Genomic DNA, 9,755 nt, shown 5'->3' with positions numbered 1-9,755 from the left:
TCCATCATATTTGATCAACTCACAGTGTTGCTTGTTGTTGATGTGTACAATGTTTTCTTGGTTCTGCTCCCTTCATTTAGCATTAGTTCATGTAATTCTTTCCTTGCTTCTCTAAAGTCCGACTGCTCGTGGGAAAAACAATATTTAAAGAAAAATCCCACAAATTTGTAACTATAATTATAAAATTTGTACATTTAGTGATGATGAGAAACTAAGTAAAATTTCCCTGAAAGTTCTTGTGTTGCCTAAAATTGGGTTTTTAGTTTTCTAACCCACATTCAGGAAAAAATAAGTGATTCAAGATTGTGATTCTGTAGAACTTTGACCCCATTTTATTTCAGCTCAGCTTTCTTCCATCCCAAATAATATTACAATATAGCTATTAAAGTCCATTTTTTTCTGGGCAATTAGTCATTTTGTTCATTTTTGCTAGTGAATATTTATTTATTTATTTCCCCATGACTATAATAATCTAGTTGTAAAAGTAAACATAATCCTCCCTCTCCCTCACAAATATAAAGAAACTACAAGAAAAAAAAAATTGTACTTCAGTCTGTGTTCAGATACCACCATCAGCTCTGTCTCTGGGATGGATCACATACTTTATCATAAGTCCATCAAAAAAGTTGCTTCAATATGTTTATCCCACAGTTGGTATTACTAGTTGTATTTCTCTCCATTCTATGAAAATAACTAAGTCTTAAACCATTTTTATGCTGGTAGGACCTACGAGAGCTTGTGATCTATGGCTACTTCAAGAATCTGTATTCCCATTCCTTGACCAGGAACTGGAGGGAGATGCTTAATGGAGGAAGAAAAAAAGGTTTACTACAAAGATAGAAATCTGATCTCATTAGTTTCACCAGATATTGGGTCTGGATTTATGATTCTGAAGCAGGCTAAGGGTTTTTCTTGAAGAAGACTATGATATCAGGGAGATGATGCCACATGAATTGGATTTGAATGATGGGGTGCTGTGCTAAGTCACCAGACTCAATTCTTTCTCCAGAGTCCAGTGTCCAACTAGGAATCAGGATGACTGGAAATAATCCAGGAGGTGAGACAATCTGAGTTAAGTGACTTTCCTAGGGTCATCCAGCTAGTAAATGTCTGAGGCTGAATTTGAACTCAGGTCTTCCTGTCTCCAGAGCCAGAGCTCTAGCCACTACTTCCTTAGTCAAAAAACACATCTAACTGAGGGTGCCCTGGAGTGGCACTGTATGTCAGGACTGACACTCATGTGGAAATCCACCAACCTACCAGGAGAAATGTAATGGAGAGAATGCAGGTGAGGTTCAAGAAAACAGGTGATGTCACTTTTGGAATATACACAGAAGAGGAGGGATGGGATATTCTCCAAGAATGAAATTCTGTTGACACAGAATTGTGTCAACAATACCATGAAGAAGAAAAGAGAATGATCCAAAGACACCAGTGGGGCTCCTCAGGGAGCGCTTGTTAATTTGAAACAAGTATGTACAAGGAGGGCATAGGATACCTTCATGAAGGCTAAAGCCTAAGCTGAGTGGAGGTTTATAGCTGAATACACAAAGAATTGCAGTGGAAGCAATAAGGAAAGAGAGGCCACTTTTAGGAGTGGGTGGTGTAATGTTAACAAAGGACAGACTTGGACTAACCAACTATTCAGTTCAATCCAACTAAAGGAATAAGAGGGAAGCTGTAATTTCTTTAGTATGGGAAACCTCCATCTTACCAATATCTATGCCTCAGTAGATGAAGGAAGGAAATAAGCTTTTATAAATCACCTACTGTGAACCAGTGGCACTGTGCTAAATTCTTCATAGATATCTCATTTGATCCCTGGGAGTTAGGAGTATTATTATCTAGCTCCTCCCTCCTTTTTTGTTTTTGTTTTTGCAAGGCAATGGGGTTAAGTGACTTGCCCAAAGTCACACAGCTAGTTAATGATTAAGTATTGAGACTGGATTTGAACTTCCGTCCTCCTGACTCCAGGGCCAGTGTTCTGCCCAACCTAGCTGCCCCTATTATCCCCCTTTTACAGCTGAGGAAACTGAGTCAAACTTTTAAGTGACTTACCCAGGTTGACAAAGCTAGTAAGTTTATGAGGTTAATTTTGAACTCAAGACTTTTCCATATCTAGGCTCTATCCATTTTGCCACTAGCTGCCTCAAAGGAGCCTTAGGGAATGCCTGCTAAATAACTCTGAAATGAATTGTCAAAGGTCACATAGATAGTAATTGTCTGAGGAAGAGTTTAAACCAGGTCTTCTCTTCCTAATTCTGTCTATCCCCTCTGCCATAAGAATTTACAGACTTACTATATGCATTATTTTCTGTGTGACTGAGTAGGTTACTTCACTTTTGTACCTCAATTTACTCATTTGTAAAATGCAGAGGTTGGTCTAGATAGTCTCTAAGGTCCCTTCTAGCTCTAAATCTATGACACTGTGATAAAAAACAATGAAAAACCATCCCTGCTCTCCAGCAGCTTATATTCTCCTGAGCTTTATAACCTGCAAATAGATAAATAAATGGGATAATTTGGATAGGGAAAGACACTATTGATTAAAAACAGAGAAGACTTGATAAGAGGTGACATTTGAACCAAGCCTAGAAGGAAGTTAAGGATTCTATTTTCCTCTTCTGTCTTTTCTATCCCAGAGAGTGATCTCAGACTTGGAAGGGTAAGACAAATGCTATTAACAATAAATTAAAGTCCAAGATAAGGGGGGTGATTGCAAGAGAGCTCTTAGCTGCTTTAAAATCCAAAAATCTGTTGATGTGATTGCTAAGCTGTTGCCAGTGAAATTGGACTTGTGAATGGGAGAATCACCAGAAGATTAGAGTTGGGCCTCCATTTTCTATCTGGGATTTCAGAAGGAGGAAAGAGGATGGGTTCTGTCAATTGATGGCACTGCCATAAAACTATAGAATGGGGGTTCAATAATCTTGGGAAGGCAGGAGCCCAGCACAAATTCATCGGGATCATGTCATGTAACTGTCCTAGTTTCCTTTTTTTGATAGGTACTAGGGTGGTAAAACTTAGAGAATGAAGCACAGTGGATAAAGCACTCCTGGAGTCAGGAGGATCTGAATTCAAATTCTGCCTCACTTTAATAATTACCTAGCTGTGTGATCTTGGACAAGTCACTTAACCCCCATTGCCTTGCAAAAAAATAAAAACAAACCCCCCCCCCCAAATGAAGTAGACATTGTTTCATAGTATTCTTATGGCAATTAGTATATAGGTTGAATGAAAACAGTGAGAGTACCAATATTACTAATAAAAATTAATAATAATTAGTGAATAAGTATTAACCCACAGAGAAGGAGGTCTCTGATGGTGTGTTACATGGCTACTTCCTTGTGGCCCTGTCTTGTTCAATGTTGGAGCATAGATTTAAAATTAGAAGGCACCATCTAATCTACTCCTTTCACTTTACAGGTAAGAAAACTGAGTCCCTGAGAACTTAAACATCTTTTTAGGGTCCTACAAATAGTATTTAACAGAGGAAAGATTCAAACTCAGGTGCCCTGATTTCAAATCCAACACTTTCCACTATATCTTTATGGGTATGCTAAGGACAGTCAGGCAAAATACCTATAAAGAAGCTTCTCTGGTAATTCAGTGGTCAAGATTTAGCGCTTTCCCTGATCAGGACAAGCTCTGTAGAATGCTTTCTCCAGGGATATTCCCTCCAAACCAAGTTCAGGATCAGTGAATTAAGAAAAGGCAGCCAGTCAAAAGAAAGAGGTACCTGGACCAGCCACTCCTGACATACAATCCTATATTCAAATAGAAAATCTTATATGGTTACCTGGATTCTAAGGAAGAGTCAAATAGAAATGAACAAAATTGAATATCCCTAAACACTACTCAGATCCTCTGAGTTTCTCATCGCTTTAAGTACTGTAACAGACTGAGGGTCCCTATGGATCCAGGATCTAGCTTTAGAGATTAGAAGGAAAGGCTGGTAGTTGGCTTGTGTGAAGGTGTAGATGGTCCCTAAGGTCCCTCCCATCATTTGATCAGATTTTTGAGCCGGAAAGAACCTTATGATGAGTACCTGAAGTTGAGAAAAATTGTGACTGGCCCAAAGTCACATACCTGCTATAGTAAATGACAAAGCCTGGGATGAATTTCATGAATTGTGATCTCTGAATCCAAAACTCTGTCCAGGATGTCTTCAGATTTTCAGTTGATACAGCTATTAGTTTAGACAGATTTAGGATCCAGGGATATCTTAACCTTTCTAACCCAGTCTCTTATCTTTAAAAGAGGAACTACAAGATTGAGAGGGAGTTGATAGTCTCTTGAGATGTGAAGAGAATTTAAGGAAGGCCTCTCGTATTTTGGCAGATGCCATGTGTCAGACTTATGGGAGGGCATGTATAAAATTCCCATCAGATTAGAGGGAATAGATGGATTTCTTTCTGTATCAAGCAAGAGAATATTCACATTGATGAGATCACAGATCCACGAGGAAAGTCCTCTGCAGAGGGCTATTATCTATATTGAAAGGAATAATGAGACAACTATAACAGGATGTATTACACAAGTTGGGAAGGTGGGGGGGGGTGGAATGGGGGATGGGGAGAAAGGAGCTGTAGAGAGCAAACAGTCCAAGTCAAAAGGATATTTGACTATCACTGGGCTGCAAGCACAGTATGTGCTGATGACATGATATCCAGAAAAGCAAATTCAATTGAGGTTGTTGAGTCCAGAACAGAGGAAACATCAGTTTTCTATGTAATTATGGGACATAAGGAGTACTTTGTCTAGTTTTGTCACTACATTTCAGGAAGGATGTGATAGATTGGAGCGAAACCAGAAGAGGGAAGTGAGGGGGGCTCAAAATCTTATGATGTGAGGATGAAAGGGGCAGCTGGGTGTTACAGAAGATAGAGCATTGGGTGTGGAGGCAGGAGGACTGGAGTTCAAATCCAACCAAATACACCATTTGTGTGATCCTGGGCAAGTCACTAATCCCAGCCCCCCTATTGTCTCTCCAAAGAAGCAAACAAAAAAGCAATGTGGGTGGGCAAGAAAAGACTCTAAGGGTCTTTGATCAATAACTTCAAATATTCAAAAGTCTCAGTTTTGATATATGGGTGCAGAGACCAGCATCAAGGCTAATGGACATAAATTCTATGAATAATTCTATTTATTTTGAGTTTTACAATTTTCCCCCTAATCTTACTTCCCTCCCCCCACCCCCCACAGAAGGCAATTTGCCAATCTTTACATTGTTTCCATGGTATACATTGATCCAAATTGAATGCGATGAGAGAGAAATCGTATCCTTAAGGAAGAAACATAAAGTATAAGAGGGAGCAAGATGGGACAATTAGATATCAGGTTTTTTTCCCCCTAAATTAAAGGTAATAGTCCTCGGTCTTTGTTCAAACTCCACGGTTCTTTCTCTGGATACAGATGGTATTTTCCATTGCAGACAGCCCCAAATTGTCCCTGATGGTTGCACTGGATGGAATGAGTGAGTCCATGTTGCTGTTAGGGTGTACAATGTTTTTCTGGTTCTGCTCATCTCACTCAGCATCAGGTCATGCAAATGGACATAAATTCTATATGAGACAGACACCAATATAAAAAACTTGAAAATAGTTGACTAACAATGGACTAGTCTGTCCTTACAGGTAATAAGCTCCTATTGTACTGCAGCTAGTCAAACAAAGGAAGTCATGGAGGGGATTCCTAAATTAGACAAAAAGTTGACCTAGATGACTGTTAGAATCCGATTTCTAAGAGTAAGATTTTAGGAATAGACTAATTGTAGGGATTCCCACAGTGAGTGGGGAAACAACTAGAACAATTTTTTTTTCATCTGGGAAATGGGGATAATACACACTTTTACAGCTAACCCCAGAGGAATGCAGTCAGAATCCAATGAAGTAATGTCTGTGAAAATGCCTTGCAATAATAAGGGGTGGGGGAGGGAGGAATAAGGGAATGGTTGCTAGAGGTCAAGGAAGATGAGGACAGAGAAAAGATTTGGATTTGGAAAATTTGGGGGGAACAGAATCCAGATTTCTGAGGATTTCAGAAGCACATGCTTCTGTACTTTTCAACAATTTGGAAATTCAAAACAATTTGGCAGACATTAAATGACAACTATGTCCTAAACACTGAAGATACTTGGTCCTTTGCCCTCAAGGAGATTACATTCTTCTTGTAATCAGATGGGTAGATACTTGGTAATGGTTCCCCCAGAGATCATGAAAGAGATCCAATGGGATATGAAGTGAGTCCGCATGGGCTAATTCAGCTGCAATGTAGCAAGATTTAAAGGAAGATTTTTTTTTTTTTAGGCTAGGGGAGACTGGGTAAGTGGTAGACTGAGGAGTCAGAGGGGAGGGTAAATCTAAAATTAAAGATGCAGGAGAGAAAGGTCCCTGAGGAAGTTGGGGATAGGTTCTGTCCATAAGAAGGGATGGATACCTTTTCCATGAGGACAGGAAGAAAGGAAGAAGGGATGGTGAAAACAATGGAAGACTTCCATATGTGGGAAAGGGAACTCTGGACATATGACCTTTGTAGTGTTCGGTTCCCTGATGGGGTAAAGAGGACTGGAGATTTGAGGAAAGTAGTTTAGAACAACCATTGTGAAAATACCTTATCCAGTTTATTAATTAGAGTAAAAGATTTGCTGAGCCAGCCCATCTCTCCTCTCCTTTCCTGGATCATTGCCTGTTGCATGCCTGTAAGGGAGTCTTTTCTGGATGGGTCAGGGAAAGCCATAGCCTCAGTGGGAGGGACAGACCCCATTTGGGACCAGGGGAATTCTGGGAACACAGATCAGAGCTGTAATTTCTAAGGCCAGACTGGAATTCTGAGGACAAATTAATCCGCTTAACTGGGCTATGGTCCAGAATGGTAGGAATGGCTTTGGGGGAAGGTAGAAGGGCCCTTTCCAAATCCCCCCTGGGAATGATGTTGGGAGGAGGAAATGGAGACACTCTCCTCCGAATCCCCAAAGGTAGAGCCCTCTCTTTAAAATCCTTCTTGAATGGTGCTGGTTGGGAGATAGCGTCCTTCCTCTTAACTTTTCCCTTCAAAATGGGGTTGAGGAAGAGAAGCCCATGCCCCCCCTCCAAATCCCCCCTCCCCCCATTGTCTGAGAGTCTGCATTGTTAAAAAAATTGGATGACACTTTATTATTACAAAGTATTTTCACAGACATTACTTCACTTGATCCCCACAGCATTCCTCTGGGGTGGGCGGTAGAAATGTTTATTGTCCCCAGTTCATAGATAAAGAAACTGAGGCTTAGAGCAGACTTGCCCATAATTGGATGGTGGATGATTGCTGGCAGAAGCAGAATCAAACTCAGAGTTTCTGCCTGCAAGTCCAATGAGCTTTCCATTGCTCCCCATGACCCCAAAGGGATTCTGATATTTCTACTCCCCTGAGACCCCAGGGGCCCTCTCAGATGTTGGTAGCTGGGTCTCAGTCTTTAATGACTGGGACTGGTTAACCAACGCCCTTTTAATTAGATCTGGAAATTCTCCATCGTCAACCCCAGGCTCTAAGGTGCCATGACCTGGGTTTTAATTAGGGGAGAATGAGGTAGAAGAAGGGGAAGGGGCTGAAGGCACTGTGGGGAGGGAGAGAAGTTTGGGAAGCCTGGAGATTTGGGGGTCTGAGTCCTGAGGAAGAGAAGCGAGGTCTACAAGGTCAATTCGGGCTTAGATATGTGGGTCTCTCCTCCCCACACCCCAGAGGAGCTGGGGGAGCCTGGCTGTCTAGGGGAGCTGCCCAGGCCTGTGGGGCCTGCCCTGTCCCAGGGAACAAGCCCCCGGGGGAGGGCTGGGGCTTCAATTAACTGGGCATCATGGGTGGAACCCCAGCAGGAGGCACCCAGCTGCCCTGCCATGCAGCTAGCTCTGGGCTGGGTGTACCAGTCAGGTTAGTGTGGGGGTTGGAGGACTGAGTGCTTGGGTCTTGGGAAGGGAACAGTTTCAGGGTGAGGGGTAAATACGCTGGGCCTTTTCTCTTTCACAGAAGGATACGCCCCTCTGGCTGCACTCAATCCTGTTCCCCCAGCTTTGTTCACAAGATCCGAGGGCTAGACTGCAGCCAGTTAGTCTCAGCTTGGTGAAGGAAGAAAGTCCTGCAAAGGATGCTGGGGGTTTAGGGGGGACGAGACTTCACCTGAGGGAGAACATCCCTAGGTCACAAAGGATCGAATCCAGTACCTGTCTGGGCTGTCCCTACCCTTAATCCCAGAGTGTTCTGAATCTACGTGTCCATGAAAATATTCATGAGTGTTGCATACCTGTGGATGTAGGTTTGCAGTTTGGTGAGGTGTTATGCTCATCAATGCACTGGTGCCTCCACACACACTTTGTCTGGAACCTAGATCTAGATCCTGAAGTATATCCAACCTCTTCATTTTGTGTATAAGCTTAGAGCAGGCTGAGGGAGGTGAAGTGACTTGTCCACAGTCACTAAGTTAACCAATGAGCTGGAATCTGAATCCAGGTTTTCTGGTCTGCAAGCCCATTATCCACTATATCATACTGCCTCTAGGGATTTGAACCCAGGTCTTCTGGGTCCACCAGCACTTTATCCACCATAATAGACTGCCTCTCTGGAAAACTCCTTAAGAGTCAACTCCATTTGTGTCAGCACTCCTAGGTGGTTTTCAGCAGTCACTTGGGGCTGGGAGCAGGATCCCTGGACTCCCCAATTTCTAAAACCCTTAAGTCTGGCTTTTTCACTTCTCCCCCAAGGGCTCTTTCCCCTGGGCTCCCACTTAGTTTGAATTCTTCCTAGGTCATAAAGGACTGAACCCAGTAGCTACCCCCGCCCTTGATTCCAGAGTGTTCTGAATCTATGTGTCCATGAAGATATTCACTCGCGTCACACACACATATGGATAGAGATTTGCAGTTCTGTGAGGAGCTATGTTCATACATGCACTGGTGCTTCCACACCAGTTTGTCCTTTGTTGCCGAAAAGGTCATGGGAATCGCTGTTGGTCATCACGTGAAATATGAGCACGCAGGTGGGAGTGCTGGCAGCCAGAAGCTCCAGTGTATTCACAGACAGGGATTGGCCTGGCGGGCTTAACTCTTTTTACCTTTTCTACAGTTGACTTCCACATGAATGTGCTGGACACCCAGAATCAGAACCTTGGAAAGAGACCAAGGAGCCTAAACCCCTTACTTTACAGGGGAACAGTCTGGGGGGGCAGGCAGGGGCGCTGGACTTGTCCAAGGTCACTAAGCAGAGACCGATTAGAAGCCAGGCCTCCAGTACATAGACAAGGAGAGGCCGGGCAGGCTTGACCCTTTTTAGATTCTCGCGGTTGACTTCAACTTGAATTTGCCAGACCACCCCATAATCACAATCCTGGAGCCCAAACCCCTTCATGTACCTAGGTCAGAGAGGACTGAATCTGGTGCCTGGCGAGGCCGGCCTTACCCTTGACCCCGGAGTGTTCTGAATCTCTGTGACCCTGAATCTGCGTGTCCGTGAAGACATTCACGAGTGCAGGTCTAGGTGTGAGCCTAAACCTTACGGGGGAGGATCTTGGGCAGGGCAGGGACGACGGACTTGTGCAAGGTCACTAGGCAGAGCCAGAGCAGGAGCCAGGCCCCGATCCCTGGGATCTGCCACACACACACACACCCACCCCGGCTGCCACCTCCACTCCAGGCCGGGCCCCCTCCCCGAGGCGCGGACACGCCCCTCCCATGCGCTCCCTCCCCAGCCCTGCGGGGCCGGGCACCCACCCTGCCCCCGTGCACACA

This window comes from Macrotis lagotis, chromosome X, assembly GCF_037893015.1.
Source record: "Macrotis lagotis isolate mMagLag1 chromosome X, bilby.v1.9.chrom.fasta, whole genome shotgun sequence".
Classification (NCBI taxonomy): Eukaryota; Metazoa; Chordata; class Mammalia; order Peramelemorphia; family Peramelidae; genus Macrotis; species Macrotis lagotis.
This window is presented reverse-complemented; position numbering follows the sequence as displayed.